Raw genomic sequence first — 21499 nt, forward strand, 5'->3', positions numbered from 1 at the left:
GACTGCAGGAAAGGATCAAAATGCTGTTACAGAGCGATGACGGCGTAATTTGAACTCGAAAATAATCAAAAATGGCATTTGTGGTACGTCTTAACGATACTGCAGTGATACTACGCATGCTATTATTAGGTGTAACTTGTCCTGAGGTTTCCCTGAAGTATGCTTCTGAAATATGCTCCAAAGTTGGAACACTCCCTTTAAAGGTAAGTACTACACTGGCATGGGGTTCGAGTTGAAATCGCCATTTTGAATAACATTCGCTGCGGTTTACAGGCATGCCCATCTTGACTTCTCTCAGGGCCATTCAGTTATGTATAACGCCATAGCAACGTCATTGGAATCCTGCCACCTCCTAAGCGATGTGCCGTTCAAGACCAGGAAGAATATTATCGTCGAGCCGTCCAGATCTGGCGTTCGTGAGCACCTTCCAAATATAGTAAACGTCTATTGGCTCTTGATTATTAGTGAGCAAACTGTGCGAGTCTCAATTACGAATCACGCCTTTACTACATAATACAAGAATTCAGACAAAATTGCTAGTTATCACGGAAATAGCGCTTTTACTCGGACAACTTAAGAATAGCACCAAAGCCAGACATGTGAATGCAAGTTAACATCATAAACTCACGGGTAAATATGCAAGACCACCACAAGAAAGAGCCATTGCTGAACCAGATCTCCTTGTGTACTCGTGTTTGAAACACGAGTGCATAAGGATCTTTGGCTCAGCAAACACTTCCAGTACCGCCACCGCCATCTTTCTGCGAGTTTGAAGCATCACAGATGAGCGCAACGGTGGTAATTTTGCACGGCTGGGTTGGCAGTACCTCATCGTCATACCAGCGTCTCATGACGCAATCAGATAATGGCGTATCGAGGAGAATATTTATTAAATAGCAAAATTGTGCTGTCTAGAGCAGCCGTCTCTACTGAAAATATACAAATAGTTACGACTGAGCGTTTTCATAATATCTGATGCTTGCTTCAACATCTTCAAGTCTGGAGATTTCCCTTTCAGGTAGGCTTTGAATCTGTGACATTGTGTGAATCTGTGAAACAAACTGTGCTATTTGCACTCGAAGTGTGCTGACGAATAGGAAGATAGCTTTAAGGGGTCAAAAACAAGTGTGTGTGTGTGGGGGGGGGGGGGGGGAGGCTGTCACACTGCCTGGCTTGCGCACTTCTAGCCTACGACAATCCTTACCTATACTTTATAACGACCGATGTGGACGGCCCCGACTAGCACTGCAGCCAGTCAGAACTGCAATGTCAATGCCAACGCCGACGTCAATCACCTCCACATACTAAAACAAAATCATAGGCGCTGAAACGAAAACATAACCATGAAAGGGAATATTTGACATTTGAAAATATTGAAGCAAGCATCAGATATGGTGAAAGAAGCTCACTTTTAACTATTGACACACTTTTTTAAATGGAAAAGACTGCTCCAGACAGCACAATTCTTAGTTTAGTAAGCACGCCCGTCCATGCGTCATGGTTTGATTATGTCATCGTGTCTTGCACAATATTGATCGACAGCCTATTGACGGCTGTTATGTCTGGAAATCGTGCCCACGAACGCCAGATATGAACGCCCGGACAAACATGTTTTTCTTGGTCTTGATTGCCACATGGCTCAGGGAATGACAGGATCTAAATGGCGTTATTATGGCGTCATGAATGCTAAGATGGCTTTGACATGCTTTCCCTGATATGCTTTTCCCCATTTTTGCGGACGCATAGCTAAAAACTGAAGAGGCTTATGTCTTAAGAATGTCAGGTTTGTGAACAGCACCGAAATGTCTTCAAGCTGGCTTTTTAGGCTCAAAACACCATGTATATGTAGAAAACTCCCTTTAACATTGAAACGCGCCCATAAGCGCCAATAGCGGTGGAACATTTCAAGATTTCCAGAGGCCCACAAAAGTTGCAAAGGGAGTGTGATTTCGCATCACACGCTGCTAACTGGCTTATGAATATCAGTACCTAAAAATCATCACTGCCCTGAGTGAAATTTTACTCATAATGGTATCTGAGGTGTCGATGACACTATGAAGACCAAACGTGGCTTGCAGGCATAACAAACACTATTATTTCAAAATTGCTGCTGAAATTCTACTTAATGCCATCAAAGTTTCCAATAAAAATGTTTCAAGCTTCAAATTGCTTCGCTGAAGAAATCAAAATATATTAAAGCCTCAAATTCGGGTTTTACCAGCCCAAACACCGGCGCACATTTAAATGGTGGGGCATGTGTGGACATGCGATGGGGTCAGTATGGTCAAGTTTTGTCCTCTTGAGCCATGTTATGAATATTTCAAACTTCTGGGGTCATGGAAAAGTTGTAGTATTTACCAATGACGTCTGTCCTTCGCCCAAATATATTCTGCTTCTACAAATGGGTGTCTATCATCTTTCATCTGGGCTCCGCATCCGCACTAGACTTCATCAAAAGCGGAGAGAGTGATGATGCGGGCGTCATATCGTTGACACGCCATTATCCAAATGGAGCTGTGCCGTGTTGAAAAGTATTGCAGGGGTTATCTGGGCTGGTCCCTCGCCCATATCTTGTCTAGGTGTGGCCTGCTCTATTCCGTAATATTCGTCACCTAGTGGTTTTTTGCTGCATGAATTTCGGGCTATAAAAAGTGGTTTACGGTACTCTCCTACACTCGCTGACAGAGATTCCAGACATGTAACCTCACTGCTCGCTGGCATAATGGCGGTGGCTGACACTGCTTGCTCGTGTCGCTCTCTCTCAGCACTCGAGACGCACTCTCTCCCTCTCTCTCTCTCTCGCTCTCTCTCTCTCTCTCTCTCTCTCTCTCTCTCTCTCTCTCTCTCTCCTCTCTCTCTCTCTCTCTCTCTCTCTCTCTCTCTCTCTCTCTCTCTCTCTCTCTCTCTCTCTCTCTCTCTCTCTCTCTCTCTCTCTCTCTCTCTCTCTCTCTCTCTCTCTCTCTCTCTCTCTCTCTCTCTCTCTCTCTCTTTCTCCACTCTTGCTCCGCAGCCTTCTGCCCGGCTTCGAGTCCTGCCGGGGCTGGGGGGGGGGGGGAGGGGACTGGTGGGAGGGGGGGGGGGGGGCTGCGAGACCCGCGTTGCCCGTCACAGTCAGTCGGCACCCCGGAGGGCGCCGGCCGACGGCCAAAATTGCCCCGCTGCGCCGCCGCGCGCCTTCTCACATTGTCGCCGCGGCAAACGCGTGTTTCGCTGCGCCGAGATTGTAAGGCAGCGGCAATTATGTCGCCGTCAACGCCAGAAATGAGGTGCCGCTGCCGCGCGCGGCACCCGCCCGCGCCACTTTTACTGAAAGCAGCGGCCGGCGCCGTTACCAGTGCCCGCAGCGTGACGTGCTGAGCGGAGAGGATTTTTCCTATGGCGCCACGGTATGGAGATCACCATTGACCATCTGAATGACTCGCCTGCAGACTGCTCGGCTGCAGGTGGGAGGAGGCGCCGCACGTCACCAGCTCAGCCCCTCCACTTCTACGCAGCCTGACTGCCCCACCTGTCTGCGTTGGCTCTACGCCACTCATGCTAAGCATCACCTGTCTACGCCGCGGTGGTCTCACGCCTCCGCGTCAATGACTGCACCCACCGCTGGCTGTGAATGAAATCGCACGAGTGTTTCCGTCGTCCTGCAGACCGGTTTTGCATCGGCACGCCGGCCGTGCCTTTGAAGCGCGTCTTCAAAGCGGATGGGGAGTGCAGTTATTCATTGTTTGAAGCGGCGTAGCTGACGCCGGGTGCCAAAACCTGCCAAAGTGGCGGGCACGAGATGGAGGTCGGCTCCAAGTAGCGGAGAAAGGCATGCATCGGGAGCCACATATATCCTCTCGTGCTGCTTACACTGCTAGAAAACTCGGTGCATATGGTTGGCATTGAGGAGTGCCGACCTTATTGAGAGCGCGTCACCTGTACAGTTGTGAGCGATTGTTTTAGTCGTTAGTTGCATGCCAGCATCCATGAAGAATCTATTGCAATGGTGCAGCCACACAGCAAGAGAAGAGACAACTACTTGTTGCCGAGGGGAATCAACATCCAATACAAACAATGAAAAAGAATGTGACTGTTTGTGGTCCCCGGTTTGCCGAGTGTGATGCATTGCTTCATGTCAGGGCATTTTAAATCAAACGAAGCAGATTAAGTGCCCGATGTGGGGCAGAGGCCTCAAGGAACAATTTTGCTGTTATGAGGTTTAACGCTCAAATGCAACGGACTTCCGATGCCCTTCCCTATATCGGCTGGCAAGCTGCAGCCCGCTTGGTTTCGGCACAAAATTGATAAATGTTACGTTTGGTCAGTTACCCCCACGTTTGAAATGGGTCTTCAGATCCCCGACTGATTTTTAGAAACCAGGTAGAACGCGATGGCATACAATAACACACAACACAAGTAAACACTTCAATAAAGAGGGAAATAAAACTGTTGAAGGTACCCAACACATTCAAAAACATAATCTCCATCATACCCCTCTCTCTCCGTAACCTTGCGACGAATCGATAATCGGCGTTTGACGCCTTACAATTCGAAAGAGGTCGGAGCGTTAGCACATAGCTTTATTGTACCATGATCGCCGACACTCGGCACCTAGCCAACTCACTTTCCTGTCGGTGTTCCCTGGCCTGCATTCCGACTCATTCGACAGCCGCGTCAGCGGTGAAAAAAGCTCCTGATTTATCGAATATGATCAGTGACAAAAACTGACACTTTTGGAGCCAATCGGTGATAAGACTGCGAGCATGAAAAGAAATTTCAACAGACAGGGCCACATTACAACAGATTATCCTAACTCGACGAAACTTAAAGCTTAGTATTGGTCTGTACTTGCTAACACTCGCAACGTGAGCACGTGTCAAAATGTTGACGTTCCGCTGTATGAGCAAGTTGGGCCATAAAATGCTGTCAAACGTAGTATCTTTAGTCGGAATAGTTTTTAGCTGGTGCCAGAACCATACTACAAACTATACTACATCAGCGTTGACGCCACAGATTGCTGGTGACACCGTGCTTCTCCGATGCCCCTCAGGTCAATGCTTTTCACAGATTTTCAGCCAAGATTCACTTCACATACTAAAGAGTATAACATACCAAATAACTAGGCTTATTACTAGTCGTAAGAATTGTGACTGGCCGCAGCGTCTTGCGACAAACGTGATCAGTTTGCTTCGCAGCGCTTTAAGGCGTCGTGCCATTTGAGACAGATGAGTTTAATTGCTCGCCACGCGGTAATGCGCTGGGTTCAGTGCAAGGCTGTGGGCTGCTGTTGGTTATGTTCATGTCATGAGAAGCTAACTGACTAGAAGGACGTAGCTAATTGCCAGTTTTAAGGTAATAGCGTTCAAAAGCCCTGCCGATTTAGGATTGTTGTTTGCGGATACCTGAGCCGCAGCTTCAGAGGCAAAAGGAGATCGTTAGAGTGGCACATGTCAAAGATTCATCCGAGGCTTCCTGCTACTGACAGGAACGCCGGCTTTGAGGTGAGGGGACGAGTATCACTGGTCTTTCACATTTTCTTGGAGTCTTTCACACTGCCTGTTGCACCTCAGACTAAGCGCGCTAATCGGTGGGCAGAAATGGAATAAAACGCAATTAATTAACATGATATTGCAAATAAAGCTGGATGAGGGTGCTAGAAGTGTTCAAAAATGTCGTTTGCATATATTGATACCAATATTACATCGAATTTGTTCTAAATAGATGGGATCATGTTAGGAAGAGCGACAACTGTATCGGTAGTGATTATGCCAACATAATGGAGGTGGGCAACACTTTCAGCTGATTGTACAATGACGTACGAAAACAAAAGTGATATTGTTTCAGGCGCTTGTAGAACAATGTTTTCGGTAAATGTGGGGCCACAGGATGCAATTTTGCAAAATGGGTGGGGGTGAGGGATGGAAGGGAAGGGGGAGGATGCAAGCGGAAAAATTGCTGACCCTGCCTTCGAAATGCACCCAAAACAGCTTCCTCCCCAGATTGACGCACTTTTTCGCAGCTGGCAGCAGTGGTGTAGCTCCTCAAAATCAATGCTTGGGGCTGAACCCCAAATTATGATAAATGAAAAATAATGTATAAAAGGGATAGCTAAAATAGGAAACTGCACCCCTGGTTAGGAGGCACCATTCCACCTCCCCCCCCCCCAAACCCCCAACCGAATAGGAAACTATGCACCTTCAGGCTGGTTTTGTTAAGTATCCCTTTATCGGAAAATTTTGTTAGGTTAGTCTCAACCTGAACTCAGTGTTTGATGGCCAATGAATGAGTTTTAGTGCAAACAAACTCCCGGAACGAAAATGTTTGCTGGTTATGTCGCATTGCGTTTAATTTGCCCTTGTTTTTTGTGATTTATTGCATTTAGAGATATATAGCAACAGCTTCCGAAAGATTTGACCCCAGGTGACAATTCAGATGGTTCCAAACTTTGTCAGTGACACAAAAGGCACTTTTTCACCCCTGCACCGCGCTGCAACGCGACAGGAAGCCAGAACACATGGTTCGTAGGGCCCCGAGACCGACCTGCCTAGCCCGGCACTGACAGAGCAGCACAGTGGCAGTGCTGTCAAACACGGAGCCGACAGACGGCCGCTGGTCGGGGGGGGGGGGGGGGGAGCGGGGGCCGGTTGCCACCCGCGGCCGCGGCACGTGCCGGCCCAGCGAGGGACCCATGCAGGGACTCCAGTGGTTGGCCGCGGCGGTAACGCACGCCCAGCGACGAAGCCAGCACCAGCTCGCGCACGCACTGCTAATGCAAGGCCAGCGCCGAATGGGAGGTGTGGATTGGTGCAGAGCTGGGCGCACAAAGACGTCCGAGGCGTGGAATCGGTCCGTGTTGACGGTGGCGCGGAGCCAGCGGCGCTGATATATGAACATTCTCGACTGTTTTCAGTGTTTTCATTTGAGCCCGTCGTCGGCTGCGGTCTCGCGAGCGTCAACCCATGAACACTATTGACGTCATCAGTGCGGGGATGACGTCGCTGGTTTCAAATCCGGCGCGGCGCGAGTTGGTTTAGGAGCCCGCTTTTAACTTCAGCATCGCAAGAGCTCCTGATTATGTGCGACGGGTCTCGAGCGGCACCGAAGGTACAGGGAGCTGGGCTGCCAGTTATCCACAGGGCTTAGGCATAGACAAAGGCATACACTTCTGTTTGAAGTATCCACGAAGTCAGGTTCATCGTCGCCGCACTAAAACAAGGTGTTTGGTGTCTATGGCTACAAATTCAAACACGCGCGCGCGCGCTCGCCCCCCCCCCCCCCCCCCCCCACATAGCCCACGAACATTCCAAGCAATACACTCGTCTGCGCATGCATGCACAGCTCGGACCGTTCCGTGGCCGGGGTGGCCGTCGCAGTAGTAGGCGGCGCTTCGGTGCATGGCCAAACCTCGCACTACGGCGTCGTATCATGTCACGGGGAAGTGAGCTGTACTGGGTGGCAGCTGGACAACATAAGCGCCTCCTTCCCATCTCAGTGCGTGACCTAGGGACAAACAAAGCTCCGTCCTTCCGTGTGTGACGATCTCGTGTCTGAGATACCTCCCATAACTCACTGGCCAGGGCTTCTGGCTCACCAGGACGTAGCGTTCTGTAAAGATAATATAGGGCATGACTAGCAATGCTCTCGGGTACAAAAAAACGAGGTGAGGTGAGATAGGCAGAGTCGATTCCGACAAGAGACTATGCAAGTGACAGCTAAGCTTTTCACAATTCAAAAGATAGTTACTTTAACCGCCGTAGTACGTAGTCGGGGAGATATCCGGACAGCATACCGACTCGTTCCATATCGACGGCCAAAACATCGACCACAAAAATTTCTACGCGAAATTTTAACGCACAAAATACCTACTCCACAAAGGATCGAGAAGCATGATTGTCGACTGAACAGAATACCGACACTTAAGATATTGACAAAACAAATATGGACATGAGTACATCGGCATACCAATATCACTAAATTTTGGCTATTTTGGACAACAATGTAGATATATCTGAACAGAAACAGACCCAGGATGGAAAGACCTCTGCAAGGGTGTTAGGTCGTGCAAAGTATTCATGGCACATACCCCGGCATATTGATCACAGTGTATCAAAAATGATTCAACACACTAAGCTTAACAAATTTGACAAGAATCACTCTTAAAATATGATCACTCGATTTACGCGGCCGAACAATGTTCAACTGGTCCCAATGGTGCAGGCAGTGGGACACCGGGGACATGTGCCCCCCCCCCCCCTCTCAGGTCCCGAGTTGAGGACCCAAAGGGCCCGAGAGCTGGCCAAAGGTTGTATAAAGTCGCCCCGTCCTGCAGGGACGGGCCCTCAGGTACCAGTCAGAGGGCCCTTTGCGTCGATTAGGGGCCCCCTGAATCTGTATGTCGGCCAGGGACCACCAGTACCGAACAGTCTGCCCGCGCCGGTCTTTGCCGATTTCTAATTAGATAGAATTCCAGGACCAGCGATCAAATTGGTCGGAGTCTAGAGCCAATGAGGGGCCCCGTTATCGGCCAGGGGACGACGATCCTTAGCACGGTCCCCGTGTTGGCAAGGGGCCCGGGTCGGCCAGGGGCATTGTTTGAATTGGGTCCGAACGGCCTTGGGGACCGACGATCATGGGCCCAATTGGAGGGCTGAGGAGCCCGAAGGGTCTGAAGGCCTAGCTAAAGGTCATATTAAGGAACTCGACCTGTAGGGCCGTGACATCAAATGTGTGTCGGAGGGCCTCTTGCACGAATGAAGGACTCGCTGGAACAACGCGGACTTCGATCTCGGTCATGGACCACCAACATCGAACGGGCTGGGTCCGCGATTAGGATTGGCCGGGGCCCTTGAGACAATCAGGTGTCTCTGTGTTGGCCTGGGAGCTCGCAGTGCCTAACAGGGGCAATGTTTCGCCAAGTGGCCCCGACAAGGTCAGGCAGCGTTTGCTGAACAGGAACAGAGGTGGAACCCTGAATGCCAGAGGGTCTCCCTGCGTTGGTCGGGGTCCTCTGATAACGAAAGTGGACATGCCAGTTTATGGTGCAAATTCACAATGAGACAACGTCAGGCCCTTTGACAGTCAGGGGTCTCAGTGCCGCACGGGAGCGGGGGGGGGGGGGGAAGGTGGTCCATCCTATTTCAGCCAGGCGCCTGTTAGTCGAACTAGAGTATCTGTGCCATTTACTGGAACACCTGAAGCGGAAAGGGATCTTGTTGCATGAGTGAGGGCCCATGAGTCAATCAGGGACAACTCCCCTATCAGGGGGCCTCACCCGTCAGGGAGGGACCAATGTATGACGCCTCCCTCTAAGAGCCCCTGGATCGACCAAGCGTCGCCAGAAGGGCAGCAGGTAGGCACCCCGCGCTGCGACCGAATAGCCATTCAGCCCCTGACCGGGAACGACAATGTGCCCCCAGTGTTCTACTCACGGGGCCGCTTGCTCGAGAAAGGGTAAGTGGCCTTAACTATGTGCAATAGAGTAGATCGAAATGGGGCGAAAATGACGATAAATCAATCCGTGTTTGCTGGAGAACTCAGAATGTCTATCCTTTTGTAGAATCGACGAGTAAGGCAAGGTACATAAAGCCGCCGTCATAAAGCCGTCTTTCGGTGGTTTCTGGTTGTTGTTTCTTTAAGGAAATTCTAATGCTCCAGGCAGTTGATATTTCAGTTATTTGCCCCAGGCTCTCGTGTCTGGGAGCCCCGGTGACATTGGTTCTCTTGTCAAATCACTGGAACAAAGTAATTTGTATCTCTCTCGGTGGTTTGGCAAAAACGGAATGAAGACCAACGCACGGCAAACTCAACTCATAGTTATTGGGTCTCGTCAAAGCATTCAGCTGCTTCCCACAATCAGGATCAAATCTATGGGAGTCACTGACGCCGGTTCTCCCACTGTGCAGAATCTGGGTGCTGTATTGTACCACTGCATGGCATCCTCGGCACACGCTGACGCCGCTCTGCGACGATGTACATGCATTCTCTGTGGCCTCGGTGATAGCGGGCCAAAGCCTCATACGGTCTCCTCTGGTCACGTCAGTAGAGGGTCTCGTGGTATTACTGATCCGGTGCTGTATCACCGTTTACGTGGCGAGCAACACTAGACTAGGCCGGCTGCAGAAGCTTTTAAACCTTACAGCCAGGCTTATTTCCGGACGAAGTAGATATGACCATAAAGCGATTAACAGTCCCAGAAGTTCCCGGATCCACATCGCAGGGATCCGATGCTGCGTTCTTTTTGGGGACCTTACCACACTTCCACTTGAGTGGAAGCCAGCCTTCAAGCCTTCAGACCGAAACATCCGGAACGGGCACTTAGGCTTCCAGGTGACCGGTGTGATATGGTGCTAGCCTATGTATATATCAATCGAAACTCTCTCTAGCCACGTTATGGGACGGTCGCGAGCAGCGCAGGCGCCCGTGGCAGGAGGCGGCGCACAGCGGCGACGTCCGCCGCGAACCATCTCTGTTGCGTTAGTCCTGGTGCTGGACAGGCACGTGCCTAGTCCACGGTGTGAGCTCCTGGTCCCCACTTCATTCTTTTGAAAACGAGATCTTGGGTCCATGTGTGGAAGGGGAAAGTATAGGGACGAGAAAATATGGGTCCTATGACCGCAATGTCTGACCAGCATGATCCGATTTTTGAAGCAACTTATCATCAACAAGGTGGTGCGATTTCGGTCAGGCACTTACGCAACTTATCATGCTAACGTTTTTGCAGTTATCTGCTGGGTGACTAAGTCGTGTCATCTAATGTCAAGCTGGGTCAAACGGGCCGGTTGAGAAAATATACAAGGGATCCTTTTTTGACCTGGAAGCTTGCGATGACGTTCCTTGAAACCAAGCTGATGCGGCCTTACAAGACATATCGGATGCAGCTTTCCGCCGAGCTCTCGTCTTTCAGTTTTTGAGATAGCAGAGGGCTGAGGGCTGCTCGTCCAGTCAAAAGAAAAGGAGAGGAGTGAAAAAAGAGAAGAAGGCCGTCCGGCAAGTGGTAGAAGTTCGTCGGTGAAGGCTGCCACCCTGCAGGTCGGCTGCTGGAGCAGCGGACATCCAACTACAAGTGTAGCCACGGCTGTGCCAGGCTATAGGTGGGCTCTCGTATCAGCAGGAGACATCCGATCTCCGGCTGGTCGAGGACGGTCCACTTGCAGCAGGTCATGAAATGGTCAAACTGGCACTGGGGCGGCTCTGCATGACAGGAAAACATTTCTCGCGCCGTGTTTGGGTTAGCGGCCGAGTTGTAAACCAGCACCCTGCTGAACTGGAATCGGTCGACTGGGATGGTGCGACCGCTGCCATGGCAACCAGCTGTGCTCAGCAGGCTTCAAACACGTCCACACAAATGTCGACTGCATGTACGTTTTATAATAGGTCCAGAAAAACTGAAGTTAAGGAAGGACTTCCACTCAAGTCGATGTGATAGTGATACTGGTGGCATATGATGAAGATGATATAGGTGGTGATACGCTTAGGACCTAGCGTACCAGCAATTCAGACACTTCCTGCATTTCATTGGCCCTCTATTTTTTTACTTCTGAAATGTATTGAGGGGCTCAAGTCAACATTGAGGGGGGGGGGGGCAGGCTCCAGAAAGTATACAAAGTGACACCCATGGCTATGACGCTTTACATTCCTCCTAGTCCATGGTCTATTGGAGTGTGTGGTTACGACGGGAGTTGGCGATGGCGCGGGCCCACACAGTCATGTCCGTCCGGCACTGGCAGATGTGGTGACGTCCGTCCGTCACTGCCGGATGCGGTGGCGTCCGTCCGTCACTGCCGGATGCGGTGACTTGGCTGACTGTGGCAGCGGCCGTGCGCACCAGCATCTAGGAAACAACAAGCTTATATTTTGCCGTGGAAGGTACCGGTTCTAGCTGCCTTGTTTCAGAATTGTTCACCCTCACCGACGACAGAGTAAATCGCAAGGATGGTAATAAATGGTTGACAGGCTGAGCTGACATAAGGGTATATTTCACCACAAGCCATCTTTTAAACCGGATTAGTTTCTTTCGAGCGTGTGAATCGGCTGCGTACGAGCAGGAGAGAAGCCAAAATAAAATTTACAAATGGATTAAAGGAGGCTTGGAGCACTCTTGTGTACAAGGCAGTGTTGGAATAGGTGTCGGTGTGATTACAGGAGGGGGCGGGGGGGGGGAGGGGGAAGCTGTTTAGGCATGGCCCAACCACATCTCGTTTAAAGTTAAGCATGAACTAAACAATAACGCATGCACAACGTCAACTCAAGCAAGGGAATCGGCCGGCGCTTTTTGAGAAGTTCCAGTACTCCTGGGGTCCAGCTAGAGCATCCTAAATCAGGCCATCTTTGTGCCCTATCCTGTTCATTGCAGGTCGGATCGCATTGGCACGAACAACGTCATTTTCATGTCAGTCTGGTGTTTAACGGTTGGTATCGATGGAATGCCCACCTACGTCCTCTCGCTTCTGCGAAGGAATGTGATAACACTCGGACGCCTGGCCAACGCGGTCTAAAAGGTCAGTAGCGACCGTCTGCACTCGGTCCGTACCACCTCCGTAAAACAGCGCGGTGACACGAGCTCGGGACGGTGATCTCCGCGGCTGTCAGTGAACCTGGTCACCCCGTGGGCCGGCGGCGGGGCTGCTCGGGGGCGTGGTCGGGGCGGGCCAGGCCCTGCCCACTGTCGCCCGGCGGCCGCCGACGCCGGTCGCCATGTCCCGCCGCCCGCCGAGCGGCGTGATCACAGCCGACCGACACAATCACCGGCACGTGTCGCTCCCATTGGGCACCGTCAGGGCCATTGTCTTCGGTAGCTCGCCGCAATTGGCCGACCTGGCGGCGCGCCCGGCCTGCGATTGGCCGCCGCAGGAGTGACGTCACGGCGGTCGCCTTGGCTGCCGGTGACGACGCCGACGGGTGCCCGGCTCCGGCACGGGTGGTCAGTTACCACCCGAGGGGAGGACGGAGGGGTGTGAGACGCTGGCGGACGGGTGCGGGTCGCGAGGTTACGCTGCAACATCCGCGCCTCTCACAGCGCCCTCCGCCAGCCGCCTGCTGGTCGTGACGTCACACCGTGGGACGCGCGGCCACCTCGAAGGTAGGCCCGAGTGTGCGCATATCCTGCAGGATGTCGATACTAACGAAAACTGACGTGACCTGACGCGCCGTGTCTGAAGGATTTTACAGGTAGACCAGGAGATTGGAATTTTAAGGGGTTGAAAATTGCGAATTGACCACTTCATTATTTGATCCGGGAAATGTTTGACACTGGGTCTAGATTCGAGGAACGAATCGCAAAAATTATAAACATACGTATGTTTCTATACACCGTTTACTTGTGTTCGTCTGTCAAAATGAGTCATGTGCCGTCTGTCTTATTAGCAAGTTGAGGTTATTTATGGGACAATAATTATCTACCTATGCTCTGGTCTTAAGCCAAGATGAAACACTGGCTGGAAAATACAGCCGAGAAAAACAAAAAATAAACAATTTGGGTTTTTGCTCAAAACCCTCTCCTTATCTACAATCATCAAACAGTCTCTGCTTTGTTTGTTCCTGCTGAGCAAACGCATCGTTGCACTTTTTTCTTAATCATTTGAGTGTGTGCTTCAAAGGGCGATGCTTGGAACCATCGATGAGAAGCATCAAAAGAAGCTGTCATGGGTGTTAATTCGGTCGTTAGATCGGTCTCTAGTGGCTTGGATTGAGATGAGCGCTGCTATCAAGCAGTATTTCCAAGGTTGGCTTTTCGTCCCTTTCCTGTCTATTCCTTAAAATGAAACAGCCAGTGCTGTAACTGCACAGCCCTGCAGCCCGGCATGCCATTTACACTGCGACCGGTGCTGTAGCCTCCCACTGGGCTCGGTCAGTTCTCTGAATGGATCAACAGGTGGGAGCCGACCCCCTCGGCCGGAGCCACAGCTCGGGCGGCAGCGGGGTGGCTGTATTGTTTCAGACGTTCGCCACATTTACGCTGCGACCGGCGCTGTACCCTTCCGCTGGACTCGGTCAGTTCCCTGAATGGATGAACAGGTGGGAGCCGACCCCCTCCGCCGGCCGTTCCCTCCCCCGGAGCCGCAGCTCGGGCGGCAGCGGGGCGGCTGTATTGTTTCAGACGTTCACCACATGTGGATCGGTTAGCGGGCCGCGCCGGGCGCCGTCTGTGCCGCCGGCGGGGGCCCGGCCGGGGTGAGTGGCCAGCAGACGGATGGGAGGCGTCGGTCGCGTGTCACCCCTCTGACGGGCGCCAGACGACACTGAGCGGCCCGCGCCGGACCGCGCCGGCAGGCGGGGCCGTCAGCCGTGCCGTCGCAGCACCGCCGACCGACGGCTGCTCGCGACTGGGGCGGCCAAACGGCTGAAGACACCTGCAGGCAGGCGTCCAATGATCAGTGGACACTGGTGGACGGGAGGACAGGCGTGCAGTGGACCAGGCACGCATCAGCCGGACGCGGCGGGTGGACAAGTCCCTCCGTGTGCAGTGGACGCGGGGACGGAGAAACAAGTCACCTAGTCGGACCGACTGGGCGGGGAAGACATTTGTGCAGTAGGCACGGCGAGATAAGGAAGACAGAGTCTTCCAGTAGACTTATAACAAGGCCTGGCGGCGGAGACCAGCACGGACATAAAGGGGACCAAGCTCACAGCTACTGATCCCGGGCTGCTTGGTGCTTGTTTACCTGTGCCGCAACCTGTGCTGAATGCACTGTACAATTCTGGGCCAATCCCATGCATCTGTCAGCTGAAAAGGCGAGGGTGAGGTGCTTTGCAGATCGATCGTTTTTTTTTCAGTAGTTTACGTTAACAGAAACAGGGTTGCTTTCTAAGCCACATTGGATATGGCAGGGACCAGGGTTCGGTTGGGAATGTAACTGTTTTGCTGTAGTCTGATATCTAGCTGAAAATAGGTGCTCATCGATGTTGATGTGAGCGTTTCATAAATTGATGAACACCTAAATAGCACATCCTCTTAATCACTTCGATTTATGTGTCAGGGCACTGAACGCAACTTGATGCACGCCGTCCACATCTGCAGTTGACGTAATTCCGCCAGTTTTAGATGATTATAAAACGCTACTTAACCGCAAAACTGGGCCAAGGATCGGAGTGGTAAGGGGCTGGAGGTGCGCACTGTCTCTCGACATTTCTGGGAAACCGTACGTTAATGTATTTTTATCATGTAGGGTACTTGACCCTCCCACTTTTGTGGTACTTCTCCGCCCCTGGGCTTTAATCTTGGTATGCCAGTAGCCTGAGCTGTGCAATGTAGTCTGGAGGGGAAGGCTGACTATGGGCAAAACCTTGCTGTTAACTTAAAGTGCTGTTCCCAGACATGTGCCTGGATCCTCATAAAAGATGCCCAGATTCTAAAGGGTCCTTCGCCGAAAGAACACAGGAATGTCGGATCCCAAAGCATGGCAAAATACGAAAATGATCCTGGGCCCCAAAAGATCTTTCAACAACACCAGAGAAAGATCAAGGTCCTGGAAACCCCTTCGAGTAAACTGTAACTTGATCCTGGATCTAACAAGCTCTGTCTACAAAATTTGAAAATGGGCCCTGGACCACGTCAGATCCAAGCTGAGGGACTCATGAATCCAACCACGCGGTCCATTTCTGAGGTTTTCAGGACAGCAGTAGCTTCTCGGTCTGGCACATCTGACTGCCCTAGGCATGCAGGCATTTTGTCAGGCTGCGAGCTTCAAAAGTCCGGGGTTTTGGGCGCCAGCAAACGTGGGAACTTATGTTGCACATGCTGCAAAAGCGACTATATAGTCGCCAAAATACAGTACAAGGACAACTGAACACCTCGCATTTCGAAAACCACCATTGTGACTACAGGCAAGATCAAATTTTTGAGTTTTGGGACACAAGGTAAGTGAAAGAAAGGATACGAAATTGTTTACTCCAATGGTAAGAACGCATTCAAATTGTTGAACTGTTGCGAGTTTGACAAGGAGTTATACATACACAGGCATTCTATCTCAATATATTGTCAATTTTGGTCACTGCTGGCTGAAAGCTGTCTCAATCTGCAGCCAATGACTGAACCGTCAACACATGATTTTAGTGCTAAATTTTCACGAATACTTAGAAGAAGGTGCTATGAATATTTGAAACTTGCATTAATGTAAGCTTTCGGGTGGGTTGAGTCAAGCTCAGCAGTGGTGGAACAGGCTGCTGGATAAGATACGTATGGACATGTTCCATGAACGAGGTACGTGGGTGTTGCAGTGCAGGATCAGAGCATGGACCAGATGTCGTTAACTTCATCGAGCTGTTTGCTTGCTTTGCTTTTTGTCTATCACCTTTCATGCATTTCTAGTTGAAGTGCGTAACACATAGTTATTTGCGGGTCATTTTTTACCGGAGGGAAGGTTACAGAATGACCTTTTCTCACCGAATATCAGTATGCCATGGATCTACTTACCCATCACCAAAGGTCAATGCAGCCAATAACATGTTATGGCAAAGATTTGGAGTGTATTGCTGTATTGGCAGTCTGTTGCAAGTGTACTGCACGCGTTCCGGAAAATGACGTCATTGCGGTGGCTTGATATTGACCTAAAAAGTGTGAAGAACTTTTCTCGAATGAGCCTGGAAACGCTTCGAAACCAAAATTATAGTGAAATATTGGATGCCAGAATCTTTCGATACATTTATAACGGAGATTCAAAGACCCTGGAAAATGTTTTGGCACAATTATAGGAAAAAATCAAGGCCTGAGAAGATTTTCTGGCAAAATTATGACGTGGAATTTGACCTCAGAAAGCATTTTGATAAAACTTCGAAATAAACCATCAATCATGGCGGATAAGGGATCGATGAATAAAATATTCGACTCCGGAACCCATGTCCGGAATCCGGGTACGCGTCTGGCTGTTGTATCTTAACATTTGAGAACACCAATACTACGTCGTGACATATGCTAGGGTGCCTGTCCTCCTGCCGTGCGTTTTTGACAGCCTTTCTCACATTAAGGGTAGTATATGCTCAGAGATCACATCATGCATGAAAGCCCTTCTCGCATTAGGGGTAGTGTATGCTCAGAGACCTCACCGTGCCTGAAAGCGGGTCAATGTCAAAGTTTATTTGCAACTTAGAAAGGTCGACAGAGAGATCAAACGGGTCGATTTTGGCATCACCTGTTTGGCGGCACTTCTGGGAATGCATGACAGTTTCTTCGCTCCTGGTCATAAACATTTCCTTCAAAGGGTAATTGACCCGCCCACGATTCTTGCGCATTGAGCCCTGTAGCGCATCCCGTTCTAGGGTTTGCTGGAGCGTAGCTTTACGATTGTTTTAAAATCAAACCACTAAAGGTACACACCTGACGGATTGAGATGCAGTGTGCTTTGAGGGCGAAACTAAAACCATGTTTTTGGTAACCTGATGAATAAAAATAATGGATGTGCGCCGTATAACCATGGAATTAGTAATTCACACCTTAAATGTGTTTAAGAGCCTGCACCTAAATTGTCGTGAAAACAACGGAACGGAAGGGAATCAGAGAAAACCCAGCAACACGTTGCAGGATTGGTCAGAAACTTTATAGCCGCTGCCCAAATTACATAGTAGTGCCGCCCCCGTTATCACGCCCCACCTCATTGACCGTAAGATGTTAAATTTTGGACATATCTTATCCCTAGACCGGCCGAGATCGGGCCTATGAGCGCCCATGTCAGCAGCCGGTCCCGAGCGCCGCGGCCGCCCCAAGCCCGGTCCGGTCCGGTCCGGCCCGGCCGGCCAGCCCCAGAGGCCGGCCTGGCAGAACAAAGGGCTGGGCGGTCCGGTCACCCCGCTCGGCCGGGGCCGCCTGGCCAATGTCGCCGTTTTTGCCGGCGTCGCTGGTCGCTGTCATAAGATCGGCTCGGGACGGACTGGGCACAGCGGCGGGACACGCACCCCTCGCCCCCGGCGCTGTCTGGCCGAGAACGCCTGAGGGCTGACGTCTGCGCCGTGTGCATCACTCACAGGCATTCATGCGTCACACGCATCGGGGCGGGAGCAGTTTTGTGATTTGGACTGGGAGGCACGTGGAGCTGCGCAATGCGCCCACGTTGTTCTCGTCTACTTGTGGGATTTTGGTATACCGCGGCATGATCTATGCCGACTGACTGGCTGATTTTGTCGTTAAAACACGGCATTTAAACTTGCTCATGATTTCGTTTGCTGGTTTGCTGTTTTTGTTTCTGCATTAACCAATAAAGAGGTCTGATTCTGCAGTGCATTTTTCCGTCCCCACGAAGACACAAAGCAACCGGAATGGCGCCTTTTTGAACATTTTCTTTGACTGCAAAGCTATTCCTGAAACGCAGCAGTGATTGAAAATGTCACTATTGTGCGCTCGTTTCACGTAGGCCTGTCTTGAACCAAATCTTTACAGACTTCGTACTTAATGCAACGTTAGGAGCAAGCTCCTGTCCGAACTGAAAGATCAAATGAATGACAGAATATGTCCGACCATCATGAAGCCGTGATCTGCCATAGTGATATGTTGCCCCCGCTGAAGTGGTGCTGCGGTGCCTCTGCTGTGCCAGTACGTCTTGCACCATCCGTGATCTGCCATAGTGATGTGTTGCCCTCGCTGAAGTGGTGCCGCGGTGCCTCTGCAGTGCCAGTGCGTCTTGCACCATCCGTGAGTGCAGCGCACCGTTAGGCATCGCCTACGTTAGCGATGTCAGGTGTGACTAATCTAAAAATTGTGAACAAACCGATCTTGCTGTGCTTTTGGGCATTGTGTCTAAAAATGGACCGATTCGCTTCTGAGTCCAAAAACCGACTTTCTGAAGTGGTGGATAGTGCCTTAATAGATTACATTTTGTGTCAATCTAATTCTTTGGTATACTCAACCTCACAAATAATCACATATTGTGCAAGGAACAAAATTTATGCAGGCCCGATTCTCACCCTAAAAGCGAGGGAAGTGCTTGCAGTTGCTTTAGCTTAGCAGTCAAACCATTGCTTAGCAGTCAAACCATTGTTTAGCAGTCAAACCATTGCTTAGCAGTCAAACCATTGCTTAGCAGTCAAACATCCAGTTTTAAGGTCCTGCATGTTTACCATTATATATGAAACATGGAGCGTCGCATGTGGGTTTTACAAAGCCAAAAGAATTTTGAAGTCTGGTAAGTGATGACGATGAAACGTTGAATATTTGTTTTCTACTTTAAACAATTGCCAATCTTGTTAAAATCCTTCTAAGTTTGCTCAGTGCGGACTTAATAAAGCCATGCGCCTCCCTGGCAGGAACACGTGCTGTAAAAACAGCACACATCAGAGGGTGCCATTTTTGGGGTTACGCTGTGCACAACACTTTGTAAACTCTGTGAAGACAGGTGCACTGAGCATCTCATGGCTTCTGGAAATTGAGTTATCTTTTATTCGCCAAGGCATTCCAAACCTACATCCACGGTGCGCCAGTAATTGGCCAGTGGGCACTCCGGTACTGACGGCCTTTCTGTGCTGTAGCTTCTGCTGCTATTGTTTTGCTAATAGCATTCGATGCACCACTCTTTTACCTGAGAAGATTCACTATCATGACTTCATATCACTTTATTGATTTTATATATATATATATGTATATATATATATATATATATATATATATATATATATATATATATATATGTATATATATATATATGTATATATATATATATATATATATATATATATATACATATATATATATATATACATATATATATATATATATATATATATATATATATATATATATATATATATATATATATATATATACATATATATACATAAACACAATCACTGCCATGACTTTATATATATATATATATATATATATATATATATATATATATATATATATATATATTCTCTTAACTTTTTCAAAACATTTTCTCTTCAACTTAATTTCCAGAAGTCATGAGCTGCTCAGCACATCCATCTTCACAGAGTTTACAAACTGTTGTGCACAGCGTAGCCCCAAAAACGGCACCCTCAAATGTATACTGTTTTTACAGCACGTGTTCCTGCCAGGGAGACGATGGCTTTATTAAGTCCGTACTGAACAGACTTAGAAATATTTTAACCAGATTTGCAGATGTTTAAAAAATACAACAAATCTTCAAGGTTTCGTCACCATCAGTCGCCAGACATCATAATTCTCCTGGCTTTGGAAAACCCGCCAGCCACGCTCCGTGTTTCATATATCAGGGTTTACATGCACGAGACCTTCGTAAACTCGCTATGATGCCATAATCGCATAAGCGCAGTATTTTGGAATTATGGTAGCCTCCGAGTCTCAAGAGCCTTATGTTTTGCCGAAGACTTCGTCGATGGAAATGGGAATTTTGGATACAGTATCCAATTTCATTTTTTTCGAGCCCAAATTACGTCGTCAGTGCCCTGTAATAGCACTGCACCTTTTCCCTGCAGTTGTGATCGCCGTCGTCATGACAACCGTCGTGATACCTCTCCTGGTGCGAACGAAATAACGTTTGTGACTGGCCCAGTGCACAAGGGCCCAGAGCCAGTCGCCCAGTGCAAACAATACCGAGAAGAGCATTGTTTGAGGTTTAAGCCACCAAAACGCCACATAGATTACGTGATCCCCCTTTCCCAAAGTCAACGTACGCCTCGAAAGGAGCCTCTGTGGAAAATGCATAGGGTGGAAATCAAAGCCATGACATAACGTTTCGTTGAATTAGCCGCATGATAGCTTAATGATCACACATTTGTTTGTCTAAACAAAGTATTCCAAGCTTTCGTAGCATTTATCGCGTTAACATTTTGGCGAATTAACGTGTTGATAACGTTTCAAAACACACGCATTGAAAAGGCAGGACAACTGAAGTGTATTACTTTTGCAGTGGTGAGCAGGGAGTCCAATGAGATTTCTCCCGCAGGGGCGACTGCTTTAAATCGAAATTTTGAGGCATTCAGGATTTCGAAAAAACTGGCATCACTGATCAAGTCATACTCGTCTGATTTAATAATAAATAGAAAGTACAAAAAGTGGGGTATTCCGTTCAAAATAAATACTGGCTTTGGTATAACGGGGCTATTTGATGGCATAAGTGCAAAGTAGTGAAAAAGGATGCGATAAATAACTATTTGCCGCAAGGTGTGCTGCATGTGATCTTACCGAAGCGTGCAACATGCTTAGGTAAGATCACAACCGCGTTAAACCGCGTTAAAGTGAGACGCGGCTCTATGGCATTGCAGGTTAATGAAAATAGAACCTGTTTCATGGAAGAGAAGCATTTCTAGCTTCAATGCTATTCCTTCTATCGGTATTCTGGTTTGGGTTGGCTTAACCGAAGGCTCTGTGTTGATGAAATGGTTTACGTGCGCGTGGTACAGCCTGCTTCGACAGGGACGTAGTGATCTGTCTGTGCAATGTACACAGATAATATGATGGAGATAGATTGTCCAGTCAGCTTGATATGACATGGATTTATCTTGTTTTATAAGTAAGTTTCGGTTAGTGGGCATACCATTACTTTTCATAACCTGAGAAACTTGAATAATTGTTTTGCTCATTTCTGTGCAGAGT

The 21499-nt window shown here is 49.3% G+C and overlaps 1 protein-coding gene across 1 annotated transcript in view; it reads left to right on the top strand.

The window, feature by feature from the left end:
- The first annotated feature begins 12922 nt into the window (after positions 1-12922).
- Positions 12923-21499, top strand: part of LOC119108429 (uncharacterized) — a 32080-nt gene continuing 23503 nt past the window's right edge. The window contains exon 1 of the mRNA XM_037232000.1: positions 12923-13057. The gene's annotated coding sequence lies outside the window, so the exon portion shown is untranslated. The remainder of the gene's footprint in view (positions 13058-21499) is intronic.

The sequence above is a fragment of the Pollicipes pollicipes genome, unplaced genomic scaffold, assembly GCF_011947565.3.
Source record: "Pollicipes pollicipes isolate AB1234 unplaced genomic scaffold, Ppol_2.1 Scaffold_6686;HRSCAF=7923_pilon_pilon_pilon, whole genome shotgun sequence".
Lineage (NCBI taxonomy): Eukaryota > Metazoa > Arthropoda > Thecostraca > Pollicipedomorpha > Pollicipedidae > Pollicipes > Pollicipes pollicipes.